General features: G+C 49.0%; 1 protein-coding gene across 3 annotated transcripts in view; it reads left to right on the top strand.

The window, feature by feature from the left end:
* Positions 1-14,957, top strand: part of sez6b (seizure related 6 homolog b) — a 1,051,857-nt gene that overhangs the window by 848,417 nt on the left and 188,483 nt on the right. The gene's annotated exons all lie outside the window — the stretch shown is intronic.

Genomic DNA, 14,957 nt, shown 5'->3' with positions numbered 1-14,957 from the left:
TTAGGAGTTCGGAGTTGTAAAGAACGGTAGCCTCTATCTCGCTTTCTGTAAATAGTTACTTGCCTTAATAAATCATTTATTTGTTAATCTACTTTTTGGTTGCCAGTCTTTCAAGCTACTTCAATCAGAGTGCCTTCCTGCTACGAGAGAAATTGGGAGAGCAGAGCTTTTGTGGAAGCTGTTCCTTTGAAGCAAACCCATTCAGCAGTGTGTGAATGACAAAATGCCCTGATTTGGGGAAACTTGAGCCATTCAGTCCTAACATAGAGCAGTGGATTCTACATGTTCAACGCCTCTGCTATTTCTTTAACGGCAATGAATTGAGATATGGGGGGGGGGGGGGGGGGACAATGGGTAATCCTATCAACAGCCTGCGGGGCCCAAACAAAGAACAAAGAAAAGTATAGCAGAGGAACAGGCCCTTGGGTCCTCCAAGTCTGCGCCGACCATGCTGCCATCTAACCTCAAACCTTCTACACTTCCAGGGTCTGTATCCTTCCATTCCCATCCTATTCATTTATTTGTCAAGATGCTCCTACCGTATCTCCTTCCACCAGCTCCTCCGGCAGTGAGTTCCAGGCACTCACTACCCATAACAGACCTATCAGCTGATTAGGAGTCTGACTTCTCCAGATGCCCCCGACTCCATAACTTTTGAGGAGCTTGTGGAATTAGTCATGGAATATTATCACCATAAGCCCTGGGTGATAATGAAAAGATGCAAATTTAATTTGACAGTAAAAGACCCAGGTGAGACGATAGTGGCGTCTGTGACATGCCTAAAACAAACAGCTGACCATTGCTAGTTCGGGACTGCACTCAACAACATGCTGGCAGACAGGCTAGTCTGTGGTGTCAATGACACGGACATACAAAATAAATTATTAGCAGAGGCAAGGATTATTTTAAAGAAGGCATTAGAGGTCACCAGGCTATGGAAAGTGCTGCGAGGGGGGCAATGAAACTGCCGATCTTGCAAGCAGGCAAGGTCCACCAAGTTTGGAGGGAAGCTACTGGGAATTATGACACCAGCAATGAAGGCACAGAAAGTAATGAGCAGAGGGGCTCACCGCAAAAAGGAGTGCTGAGATATAGGGAATGTTGTCCATTGACTAGGAGCTATGAAGAATGCTACCAGTGTGGGGGAGATAAAGCCCAGTAGAGATGTATATTCCGGGAAGTTACTTGTCATGCCTGAAATTGGAGATGGTACATTAGGAGGAGGTGCAAGGCTTGACAAACCCTACAGGGGCCAAAATAAAAGTAACAGTAACAGGGTTAAGAATAAACCTATAAATGGTCTGAAGTATAGTTTCACCAACATTAAGGTAGGCAAGATGACCCCAGTTACAATTGTGGTGATGGTAAACTGGCAGCCACTCAGAATGGAGGTGGACATCAGTTGCAGCTGAGCAAATGTATTGTTATTTACAAGGTGGAGTGCAGCCCCAGACCCTGAAGTTAAGAATACAATGGCCTGACTAGCCACGTTTGCTGTGGAAGCATTAAGGATCCTGGGGACAATGAGCTACCAGCACCAATTAGCCAAACTGCCTCTAATAGTAGTGGGGGTGGGGGACAAGGGTCAAGTCTGTTTCGCCGAGATTGGCTTCGCCAAGTTAGGCTTAATTGGCTAGAAATCTTTAAAATTAATGAAAGAGAGATTTATGGTGTCTTAAAAATTCCAGGAGGAATTTCCAAGATGGATTAGGCAAGATACAGGGCCAAAGCAAAGATATATGTGGATCCTGAGGCCACATCCAAGTTTTACAGAGCCTGACCCATCCCCTATCCTTTACATGAGAGGATTGAGTCTAAACTCAAGCAGCTACAAGAATTAGGCATCATCAAGTCGACACACTTTTTGTGGTGGGCGACTCCAATCGTGCCAGTGGTAAGTCAGAAAGAACCAGTAGACTATGTGGGGACTCAAAGATGGTTGGTTTAGCTCAGTGGGCTAGACAGCTGGTTTGTGATGCAGAACAAGGCCAGCAACGCGGGTTCAATTCCTGTACCAGCTGAGAATTCTGAATTCTCCCCCTGTGTCCCCGAACAGGCGCCAGAATGTGGCGACTAGGAGTTTTCACAGTAACTTCATTGCAGTGTTCATGTAAGCCTACTTGTGACAATAAAAAGATTATTATTATAACCATGAATCATGTGGCAAAATTGGACTGATACCCATACCAAGAATTGAAGATTTAAATATGAGGTGAGCAGGAGGTTTAATTTACACTGAACTTGAAATGAGCCATGCATCTTAACAATTAGAACTAGACGAGGCTTCTGAAGAATTTGTTGCTACAAATACCAACAAAGGCCTATACCAGAATACCTGGCTACCATGTGCAATTTTCCAGCGCAGGATGGAAAGCTTAGGTGGTTGTCCATCTAGCCAATGTACTGATAATAGGAGCGTCCGAAAAGGTGCACCTAGAAAATCTCAAAGAAGTTTTAAAAAATTTAAGAAGGCCAGACTAAGGTTGAAAAGAGAACAATGTACATTCCAAGCTCATGAAGTGACGCACTTGGGATTCTGGGTAAACGTGCAAGGGCTGCACCCATTGGAGGAGAAGCTAAAGAGAATTAAGGAAGCACCAGCCCCAAAAAATATATCCGAATTTAAATCATTATTGGAATGATGAGTTATTATAACAGATTTATTCCTAATCTTTCTACAATGTTGACCCCCAAAAGAGATCATTCTTACCTACAACGCATCTCCTTATGGAATGGGAGCGGTATTAGCACACAAAATGGAAGATGGTGCAGAAAGGCCAATACTTGTGGAATCTGACCGATGCTAAGCAAGTTTACTCGCAAACCGAAAACGAGGGACAAGCCTAATCTTTGGAGTAAAAAGGTTCCATCATTATGTGGACGACATTTCATAGTAGTTCCCGATCACAAACCCCTGTTGGGCTTAATTAGGGAGGATAAGACCATTCCCCGCAGAGCTTCAGCTGGGGTCCAACGCTGGGCTCTCTTGTTTGCAGCCCATGAGTACACATTTCAAGATAGGCTGGGCACACACATTTCAAAGCAGGACGTTCTAAGCCACATTCCCCTACTTGGAAGTATACCGTCTCCACCAGTACTGCAGAAAATCGTTCTTCCGTTAAAATTTCTTGGTACGTTGTCAGCGTTGGCCGTACAGGTCAAGCTTTGGACCCAAAAAGACTCCATAGTATCTGGAGTCAAACGCATGTTCCACCACAGCTGGCATCGTGACAAAAGGTCTGAGCAGTTGCAACTCTTTCTGATAAGAAAAGACAAGTTAAGTTGTGAAGATGTCATTTCATTATGGGGAGCAAGAGTGGTCGTTCCCACTAGACAGCTATTATTGCAAGAGTTACACTGTGCCCATCCTGGAAGGACAATGATGAGAATGCCTGCACCCAGTTATGTGTGGTGACTTGCAATGGATAGCGACAGAGAACCTGGTCAAACACCGTGGCCAATGCAGGGCATAACCTTGGGGCAGCAGGGTAGCATGGTGGTTAGCATAAATGCTTCACAGCTCCAGGGTCCCAGGTTCGATTCCCGGCTGGGTCACTGTCTGTGTGGAGTCTGCACGTCCTCCCCCTGTGTGCGTGGGTTTCCTCCGGGTGCTCCGGTTTCCTCCCACAGTCCAAAGATGTGCGGGTTAGGTGGATTGGCCATGCTAAATTGCCCGTAGTGTCCTAATAAAAAAAAAAGTAAGGTTAAGGGGGGGGGTTGTTGGGTTACGGGTATAGGGTGGATACGTGAGTTTGAGTAGGGTGATCATGGCTCGGCACAACATTGAGGGCCGAAGGGCCTGTTCTGTGCTGTACTGTTCTATGTTCTAACCGGCCGTCTTAATGCACCCTTGGGAGTGGCTAAGTTAAGCATGGGTGCAACTACACGTCGATTTTGCAGACCCATTCATGGGCTCCATGTTCTTGCTCATCATAGGTACTCACTCCAAGTGGTTGGACGTACACAAAACAAAGTTAACTGACCTCATCAGCAATGGTGGAAAAATTGCGACAGACATTCGCCGACCACGAGTTGCCCGAGGTGCTAGCCTCAGGTAATGGGACTGTTTTTACTAGCGAAGAGTTCCAGAATTTCAAGAGAATCAACATTGTTCAACAGATTTGAACTACACCCTACCACGCTGCTTCAAATGGACCCGCTGGGAGAGCTGTCCAAACTTTTAAAGCCGCCATGAAGAATGTGAAGAGAAAGGTCACCAGCCTCTCTACAAAGCAGACAAACCTGTTTCCTGCTCACCTAGAGAACAACACCTCATCTCAGCAGAGGTGTTATACCCTCTGAGTTGCTCATGGGCAGATGCGTTAGAACACGATTGGATCTGATATTTCCGAATTTGGCAGGGAGGGAGGAACCAAAGTTATCTCTACTGCGGGAGCAGCCCCTAGTGAATTATGAGGCTCGCAAAAGATCAGGAGGTCTCTGGACCGAATTACCTTATACAAGACCATGCTGAGATCCATTTGATGTGTAATATTGTAAATAAATCCATTGTTGTTGTACAGTATTAACCAGCGACTTCAAGGAGGAGCGATGTGGTACCGTATCCCTTTAAGGGAGTTCCGGAGGGTCATGTGACCCATCGGGCCAATCGTGCCAGAGCGCACGAATCCTGGGGCTTAGCACAAGTTTTACTGTTCAGACTTCGGAGTCGTGGAGTACAGTAGAATTTATCTCGTTCTTGTAAATAGCTATTGTGGTAGTATGACTATGGGTATTACGGTACCTGGAAGTGTAAGCTGGTACAGAGGACTCGCTGCCCATTGCCCGGGTAAGTCATGTACCTCTCAGCCGATTGGCTGAGAGGAAGGTAGCTCCGCCTATGAGACGGGATGTAAGAACCCGTGCTTCCCGGCAGTCGGCCTTCTGTATGTCTGCTGCCGGGTACACTTCTTGTGTATTAAAACCTATCGTTCGGACTTCATCTACATTTCGTGTCCATTGATTGTGGATCAATTTAATACACAAGATTTTAAAGGATGGAGCTTCGCATCAAGCCGGATGTGTCTTCGACTCAGCCCACATGCAGCAAATGCAACAGCAGCATTTAAACATTGGCTGGCTTGCTTCAATAGTTACCTGAGTACAGCCGAAAATGTCCCGACGAGGGAACAGAAATTGCACATCCTCCACTCGTGCGTCGGCACCGCCATGCACACGCTCATAGAGGACACGACAGACTACGACGCGGCCATGGACTTGCTTAAAGGGCATTTCATCCGGCCGGTGAACCAGGTCTACGCTCAACGCTTACTGGCCACGAGGCAGCAACTTCCTGGTGAGTCTCTAGACGAATTTTACCATGCCCTCCTCGTGCTGGGGAGGAACTGCGGCCGCCCACAAGATTCTGCGGCCGAGCACACCAAACTTTTAATCAGAGACGCTTTTGTTGCGGGTATGCAATCTTCGCAGATCCACCAAAGACTTTTAGAGAAAGAGACTTTAAGCCTCACCGAGGCACGGGCCCTCGCCTTCTCCCTAGACGTTGCCAATCGTAACGCCCGCACGTACGCTCCCGACCGCGCGGCGGCCCCCTGGGCAGCGTGGAACACGACCACCCTCACCTCCGCAGACTTGGAACCCTCCCCCAGGCCTGCGCCTTAGGGAGCCCCGATAAACCCACAGGGCCCCGCTGCTACTTTAGCGGCCAGGCAAAGCACCCACGCCAGCACTGCATGGCCCGCTCGGCAACCTATAATGACTGCGGCAAGAAGGGCCAATTTGCGGCCGTCTGCCAATCAAAAGCGGTCGCTGCGGTTCCGAGCAGCGACTGCGGGTCCCCCCCGCTCTCCTCAGGGGCCACGTGCGGCCCACGGACCTCGCTGCACCCACCCCCCACCACCATGAATGATCCCCGGGCGCTGCCATTTTGGGCCCCCGACTCCACGTGTGATCCCCGGGTGCCGCCATTTTGTCCACTCCCCACCACGTGCTGTCGATGGGCGCCGCCATCTTGGATCGGCACCGAGGACCCCGCAGGCGACTTCTCTCTGCCAGATGACGACTCGGAGTTCCTGCCATGACTCGCCTCAGTCACATTGGACCAGTCGTGGCCTCGCACGCTATCCACGGCAACCATGAAGATCCTTCTCAACGGCCACGAGACGAGCTGCCTGCTGGACTCCGGGAGCACAGAGAGTTCCGTCCACCCCGCCACGGTAAGACGCTGCGCTCTTCCTGTTTACCCGGTCAAACAAAGAATCGCTCTGGCCTCCGGTTCGCACTCGGTCCAGATCACAAGGTGCTGCATAGCGGACCTCACGGTCCAGGGGAGGGAGTTTAAAAACTACAAGGGCTCTTCGGCCTTCCCCATCTCTGCGCGGCAGCACTCCTGGGGTTAGATTTCCAGTGCAACCTCCAGAGCTTAACGTTCAAATTCGGCGGCCCTATGCCCCCCCTTACTGTCTGCAGCCTCGCATCCCTCAAGGTCAATCCCCCGTCCTTGTTTGCAAACCTCACCCCGGATTGCAAACGTCGCCACCAGGAGCAGACGGTACAGTGCCCAGGACCGGACCTTTATCAGGTCCGAAGTCCAAAGGCTTCTGAAGGAAGGGGTCATCGAGGCTAGCAACAGCCCCTGGCGAGCACAAGTGCTGGTGGTCAAGACCGGGGAGAAAAATAGGATGGTCATAGACTACAGTCAGACCATCAACAGGTTTACGCAGCTGGACGCGTATCCTCTCCCACGTATCTCCGACCTGGTCAACAGGATCGCGCAGTACAAGGTCTTTTCCATGGTAGACCACAAGTCTGCCTACCATCAGCTCCCCCTCCGCGCGAGTGACCGAAAGTACACTGCGTTCGAAGCAGATGGGCGACTCTACCACTTTCTAAGGGTTCCCATCAGTGTCACAAACGGGGTCTCGGTCTTCCAACGGGAGATGGACAGAATGGTCGACCAATACGGTTTACGGGCAACCTTCCAGTATCTCGATAATGTCACCATCTGCGGCCATGACACCAACCTCCGAAAATTCCTCCGTACAGCAAAACTCCTTAATCTGACCTATAACAAGGATAAATGCGTGTTTAGCACCGATCGTCTAGCCATCCTCGGCTACATAGTGCGTAACGGGGTGATAGGCCCCGACCCCGAACACATGCGCCCCCTGATGGAGCTTCCCCTCCTCCACTCCCTCAAAGCCCTCAAGCGCTGTTTGGGCTTCTTTTCATATTACGCCCAGTGGGTCCCCAATTACGCTGACAAAGCCCGTCCACTCATCCAGTCAACCACTTTTCCCCTGTCGATGGAGGCCCGCCAGGCCTTTAGCCGCATCAAAGCAGACATTGCAAAAGCCACGATGCGCGCTATCGACGAGTCCCTCCCCTTCCAAGTCGAGAGCGACGCGTCCGATGTAGCTCTGGCGGCCACCCTGAATCAAGTGGGCAGACCCGTGGCCTTCTTCTCCCGTACCCTCCACGTTTCCGAAATCCGCCACTCCTCGGTCGAGAAGGAAGGGCAGTCCATAGTCGAAGCTGTGCGACATTGGAGGCACTATCTGGCCGGCAGGAGGTTTACCCTCCTCACAGACCAACGGTCAGTGGCCTTCATGTTCGACAACGTACAGAGATGCAAGATAAAGAACGACAAGACCTTACGGTGGAGGATAGAACTGTCTACCTACAACTACGACATCTTGTATCGTCCTGGGAAGCTAAACGAGCCTCCCGATACCCTGTCCCGCGGCACCTGTGCCAACGCACAAGTGGACCGCCTCCGAACCCTCCACGCGGACCTCTGCCACCTGGGGGTCACCTGCTTTTTCCATTTCATAAAGACCCGCAACCTGCCCTACTCCATCGAGGAGGTCAGGACAGTGACCAGGGAATGCCACATCTGCGCGGAGTGCAAGCCGCACTTCTACCGCCCTGAACAAGCGCATCTGATAAAGGCTTCCCGCCCCTTTGAACGTCTCAGCATGGACTTCAAAGGTCCCCTCCCCTCCAACAACCGCAGCACGTACTTCCTCAACGTGATTGACGAGTACTCCCACTCCCCCTTCGCCATCCCCTGCCCGGACATAACCACAACCACCATTATTAAAGCCCTACACACCATCTTCTCCCTGTTCGGTTTCCCCCCTTACATTCATAGCGATAGGGGGTCCTCCTTTATGAGTGACGAGCTGCGTCAATTCCTGTTCAGCAGGGGCATCGCCTCCAGCAGGACGACCAGTTACAACCCCCGTGGTAATGGACAGGTGGAGAGGGAGAACAGTACGGTCTGGAAGACCGTCCTGCTGGCCCTGCGGTCCAAACATCTCCCAGTCTCCCACTGGCAAGAGGACCTCCCAGACGCCCTCCATTCTATCCGGTCACTTCTCTGTACCCCCACTAACCAAATGCCTCACGAATGCCTTCTTGTTTTTCCCAGGAAGTCATCCTCAGGGACCCCGCTCCCGACCTGGCTGGCTACCCCCGGGCCCATCCTGCTCCGGAAACACGTGCGGGTGCACAAGTCGGACCCGTTGGTCGAAAGAGTCCAGCTACTCCATGCGAACCCGCAGTACAAGTATGTGAGCATCCCGATGGCCGACAGGACACGGTCTCCCTTCGGGACCTGGCACCCGCCGGTTCCCGGCCACACCCCCCGGCGCCAGCATCCCCCAACCCCAACTGCCCCCCACCACCAGCCCCACCAACACCCACACACCCATGACCCAGCGGACAGGATGCCCCTCCCCCAGCCTAGCCCCCGCTAATTCCGACCAGGGGTACAGACACAGGAACAGGATCATCGCTCCCGGAGTCACGGACGACCACCGCTCCAACGTCGCCGGCACAGCTACGCAGGTCAAGCAGGACGTCCAAGATGCCCGATCGACTGATTGAACCAATGTGACCTGCTAATGGACTCTTGTTTTCCTTGTCTGTTCTCCATTTCCCCCCCCCCCCCAATTTTTATACACTATACATAGTTTTGTTGTATTTTGCACATAATTGCGGGCCAGTGGGCAGCCATCAATGCAATGGTACGACCTAACATCTCTAGTCATACTACCAGTCTCTCACGTACTCACGGGACACGCCCCCCCCCTTGTCCGCGTTTCCCGTACCCCCCCCCCCCCCCGGTTCCTTTTTCAACAGGGGGTGAATGTGGTAGTATGACTAGGGGTATTATGGTACCTGGAAGGGTAAGCTGCCATTGGTGCAGAGGACTCGCTGCCCATTGGCCCGGGTAAGTCATGTCCCTCTCAGCCGATTGGCTGAGAGGTAGGTAGCTCCGCCTACCAGGCGGGATATAAGAACCCATGCTTCCCGGCAGTCGGCCTTTCTTCTGTACGTCTGCTGCCGGGTACACTTCTTGTGTATTAAAGCCTATCGTTCGGACTTCATCTACGTTTCGTGTCCATTGATTGTGCATCAGCTATTTTCCTTAATAAACGATTTATTTGCTAATCTACATCGTGGTCACCATTCTTTCAAGATACCACAATTTTTTATGTGAACTGGTAGCAGCGAAGCAGGAGATCACACTAACTAGAGGACATGTGAAGCTCAAATGAAAATGTTGTGAATCCTTTTTGTCAGACTGAAGTGTGCATTCAGCACTCCGAGACAAAGCTGTAAACAATACCTCATATAAACGGTATTGTAGAGTGTGAGGGAGTTCTGCAGTTCACTAAAGCAATTAGTTTGCATTGTGAATGCCTGAGATTATTAGGCATGTTTTACTGCAGTAAATCAACTACGCAAAATAATGTGCTCTTTGTTAATTAAAGTAATTTAGAGTCAATTACAATAGGAAATGAAATTATCGGAACAAAACAGGTTCATGTGCTATATTTTATTTAATCCACGTACCATAATTCTGGATCCTTTTGTGTTGTGTTGTGCAACAATAGTAAATCTTTTAGTAAACAATATATATTTTCAGTGAATGGAGAAAACGTTTAATACATGTTTACATGCCAATTCACAATCTGGTGAAGGAAGTCACTTCAATGGGGGGCTAGCTTGACTCTATGCATGCTCCTGAGTCAGAAGTTGGAGGTTCAAGTCCCACTCGAGGATATGAGTACGTAACCTAGACAGTCCAGGACGGGCAGAATGCTGCTTTCTTTCAGGAACTGGGGGCGAGATTCTCCCAAAACGGGAGAAATCGTAAAGCTGGCGTAAAACCCGGGCGGGCCCCTTCCCGACCGGGGACCGATTCTGGTCCCCGGTCGGGGCTAGCAGCCCGACGCCGTAGGCTCCGGCAAGACGGGCTTAACGAAAATCGTTAAGCCCGCTTGCCGGAGTTAGCGCCGGCTGACGCGTCATATGACGTCAGCCGCGCATGCGCAGTGGGTGACGTCATCGCGTTTTTGCGTGAAACCCGCGCATGCGCGGGCCGGGTTGCCCCTCAGCCGCCCCGCGAATGGATACTGCGGGGCGGCGGAAGGACAAGTAGTGCGCGGGCATTGGGCCCGCTGCCCGCGATCGGTGCCCACCGATCGCGGGCCCATGGCACCCTTGGCACGGCCGTGGTACGGCCGTGCCAATCGGTGCCATGGTTATTAATAGCGAGTTAGTCACGCCGTTTTTACGAACGGCAAGACCAGGTGTGTTTGCCGTTCGTAAAAACGGCGTAAAGGGCTGGGACTTCGGCCCATCTAACAGCTGAGAATCGCTGCCGGCCGTAAAAAACGGCGGCAGCGATTCGGGTCGGGACTTCGGCGGGGGGGGGGGAGAATAGCGGGAGGACGGCAAAAATGTCGGGAAGGCCCTCCCGCTATTCTCCCACCCGTCGTGGGGGGCGGAGAATTTCGCCCTGTGTTTCAGATGGTGCCATAACCCTCATTCACCCTCAGCCAACAGCACCAAAACAGATTTGTTTACCTCGTTGCTGTTTAAATGATCTCGCTGAGCATAAATTGGGTGCTGTGTTTTCGCACAATAACAATATTGATTGTACTTCAGAAGAAAAAGCAAGTGATTGGCTATGAAGTAATTCCTGAGTGCACGAGACGTGCAATGTTAATTTAAATTTTTCATTGTTTCTTTTTTCACCGATTTTATGTGGAGTTCTGATTAAAACCCATGGACGTTTGTTTCTTAATTTTTTTTAAACTAAACATTTAGTGTGCTACATCTACAAGATGCACTGCAGCAACTTACCGAGGCTCCTTTGACAAACCCGCAAATTCTACCACCTAGAATGACAAAGGCTGCAGATATATAATAATCTTTATTGTCACAAGTAGGCTTACATTGACACTACAATGAAGTTGCTGTGAAAAGCCCCTAGCCGCCACACACCGGCACCTGTTCGGGTACACTGAGGAAGAATTCAGAATGTCTAAATTACCTAACAGCACGTCTTTTGGGACCCCGGAGGAACTCCACGCAGACACGGGGAGAATGTGCAGATTTCCCACAGACAGTGACTCAAGCCGGGAATCGAACCTGGGACCCTGGCGCTGTGAAGCAACAGTGCTAACCAGTGTGCTACCTTGCCGCCCCATGATAAGTTCCTCTCCAAGCGACACACCACCCTGACTTGGAAATATATGAGCGTTCCTTCATTGTCGCTGGGTCAAAATCCTGGAACTTCCTTTCTAACAGCACTGCGGATGTACCTACATCATAGGGACTACAGCAGTGCAAAGAGGGCAGCTCACCACCACCCCCTAAAGGGCAACTCAGGATGGACAGAAAATGCTACTCTAGCCAACGACACCTACATCCCATGAATGAATAAAAAATGTTTGGCAAATGCTGTGTCAACACCTTTCAAGAAAAAATATAAAGGGATAATAACTGTTTGCGTTATAAGGAGAAGTACAAATAATGAATTGTGCAGCTGACTTCCTGAATATGTCATATGAAGGAAGGAAACCAGCAGAGAACATTGTTGGAGGTGAGGTTAGATAGGCATTACACAGTCTTGCTCAGGAGTACAGGGAGCAAGAACAAGAGGCTATCTGCCCTGTGCCTGGGAAGTGGCAATTGCATTTATGTTGCAATGTTAGCATTGCTGTGAAATGGTTCCTTCTTCACAGATGTGTTAGAGTTATGATCAAAGTGCAGAGTCAGGTTGCAGTCTGATTCTGAGGGTGAATGGTGTGAAACTGCAGAGCAAATATTTCACACTGCTTGACCTTGACATTTCTTGAGGCATGATTAGAGCACAGTATCAAACAGGTTGTTTGTTAAGACATGTTCATTTGGTACCCTGGACACACTGGGGTGTCTTTTAAACTTACTGGGAATGCCTGTGTCCAGGCACTCCCACTCTATCTGTCAAAGTTAAACTGCTGGGACCATATGGTGCCATGTGGTCTATGGTCTATGGTCAGGCATACTGTTCCATCCCTGGCAGAAGAATTCAAGTCAAAAGCAGGCTGCATAAATGAGCTGTTCCCTGGATGAAAGTTGATATTCCAGAAGACAGGCTGACTGATAAGGACCTGTGCTCCCTGATAAAGATGACCCTTTATGTATTATTACCTCAGCCAATTCAGGTTACTGAATTGACTACAGTGTAAGGAAAGTCGGTTGTACCCGAGTGAATTCTAAGTACCTAAGTCCTTGATTCTTGAAGCCGTAAATTCTGGAATCCCCTCCCTTTGTACCCAAGTGAAGCAGATTACGAATCAACACAAATGGACTTTAGTTAATGTGTATTTAATTTTAGTGGAAGGGTGCTCCACAGAACATAGCAACACAAAGCAATCTTGGGTTCCTGTATTTTTAGTGCCCTCAAGTTTGGATTTCTGAAAGTTGCCTTGTTCTTCTGATTAACATTGAAAAATTATCAATAGGTTGTCAGTACACTTCCATGTGCTTCCACCCTTACGTAGATCTGGCATGTATGTGTGAAATAGAATGCTTCACATAGTGTGAACTCTAATAAACCTGCTAAGTTAAATTCAAAAGCCTACATCAGTACACACTTCCCGTCTTCAAAACCTTACTTTCTGCTGTCGCACTTCTGTCAAACTTTTTGCGCCGACATTCTCCATCATAAATTGCTAAGTCCTTGGTTCTTGAAGCCTTAAGTTCTGGAAATCCCTCCCTTTCTACTTCTCTCTCCTCTTTAAAATGCACCCATCTAGTGCCCTCACATTTGGTAGCAGAAATAGGAAGGCACATCATTATCTATATGGGTGAACCTTGAGAGAGGTGGATACTCAGCGAGACCTTGTTGTCCTCGTGCATCAGTCACTGAAAGTAAGCACGCAGGTACAGCAGGCAGAAAAGAAAGCAAATGGTATGTTGGTCTTCATAGTGAGAGGATTTGAGTATAGGATTAGAGATTACTGAAATTGTTGAGGGCGTTGGTGAGGCCTCTCCTGGAGTATGATGTACAGTTTTGGTGTCCTTATCTGAGGAAGGATGTTCTCGCTATGCAGGGAGTGCAGCGAAAATTTACCAGGCTGATTCCTGGGATAGCGGGACTGTCATATTAGGAGAGACTAAATCAGTTACGATTATATTCATTGGAGTTTAGAAGGGTGAAAGGGATTCTCAAAAAAACTTACAAAATTCTAACAGGATTAGACAGGGTAGATTCAGAAAGAATGTTCTCGATGGCGGGGAGTTCAGAACTCGAGGTCATGGTTTGAGGATAACGGGTAAACCTTTTAGGACTGAGTTGAGGGGAAATTTCTTCACCCAAGAGAGTGGTGGAATTCACAACCACAAATAATAGTTGAGGCCAAAACATTGTGTGATTTCAAGAAAGAATTAAACATAACTCTTGTGGCAAAAAGGATAAAGGGATATGAGGGGAAGGCGGGATCTGGGTATTGAACTTGATGATCAGCCATGATTGTAATGAATGGCGGAGCAGGCTCGAAGGGTTGAATGGCCTCCTCCGCCTTCTATTTTCTATGTATATTTCTATGTGTCTCCTTATGTGGCTCAGTACTCAATTTTGTTTCGTAACACACAAACTCCATGGGTCGAGGGCAGCACAGTGGCGCAGTGGATAACACTGCTGCCTCACAGCACTGAGGTCCCAGGTTCGATCCCGACCTTGGGCCACTATCCGTACGGAGTTTGCACATTCTCCCCGTGTTTGCGTGGGTCTCACCCCCACAACCCAAAGATGTGCAAGTAGATGGATTGGCCACGCTAAATTGCCCCTTAATTGGGACAAATGAATTGGTTCCTCTAAATTTATTTTTTTTAAACCATGGGACAATTTACTTGATTCAAGGTGCTATTTAAATGCAAGTTGTTATTACAATTGTCATTGGAAACCTGCCACACTGAAATTAAAACATCCCACCACTAGTGATGCTGCAGCACCTCAGTTTTGTGCCATCAAATCCTCAGCCTATGCTGCAGGGAAACGCTTGATAATTCAGGAAAGTTAGCAGTTCCAGGCCACTGGACCTTTCACATTTCTGTCAGGCTCACATGTCAGCTTCTGGGGCCGAAACGTGCTGCCTTGAGGGAGGGACTGGTTTCACCAGCCTACTTTGTCCACAAATAGAACATAATCGCTGCTTGTTTGCTTTCCAAATATCCTAGGCTTCTCAAAAATATGTCAGAAAATATAATCCAATACGCCACAAAAATGTCAAACCTTATTACTGTAAATAAGAGTTGAATTTTATCAGTTCTGCAGACGGGTCATACAGACTCAAAACATTAATTCTGTTCCTCTCCTTAGATGCTGCCAGATCTGAGTTAATCCAGCATTTTCTGTTTTTATTTCTGAATCAATGATGATCTGTTCTTGAGCTTCACAAGAAGACTACACTTTGTTTTTACCCTTCATGTGCAGTGCCTTGGGAGATTGATGAAAGGGCATCTCATAAGACTCCACAGTTAATGTAGTACTTTGTTGTAGTTTAGGTGCAGTAATATATTACCAATCTGTCTACAGCGTGCACTTTCTACAGATCCCTCACTTACTTGGTGTTATACATTACCCATCGCATTCTGGCAAGCCCCTAGCGTTATAAAACATCTCACCACGAGCTTTGCCGTGGCGGATCTGCTAG

Source organism: Scyliorhinus canicula, chromosome 12 (genome assembly GCF_902713615.1).
Source record: "Scyliorhinus canicula chromosome 12, sScyCan1.1, whole genome shotgun sequence".
Lineage (NCBI taxonomy): Eukaryota > Metazoa > Chordata > Chondrichthyes > Carcharhiniformes > Scyliorhinidae > Scyliorhinus > Scyliorhinus canicula.
Note: the sequence above shows the minus strand (reverse complement) of the source record. Positions and strands in the feature narration are given on the sequence as shown.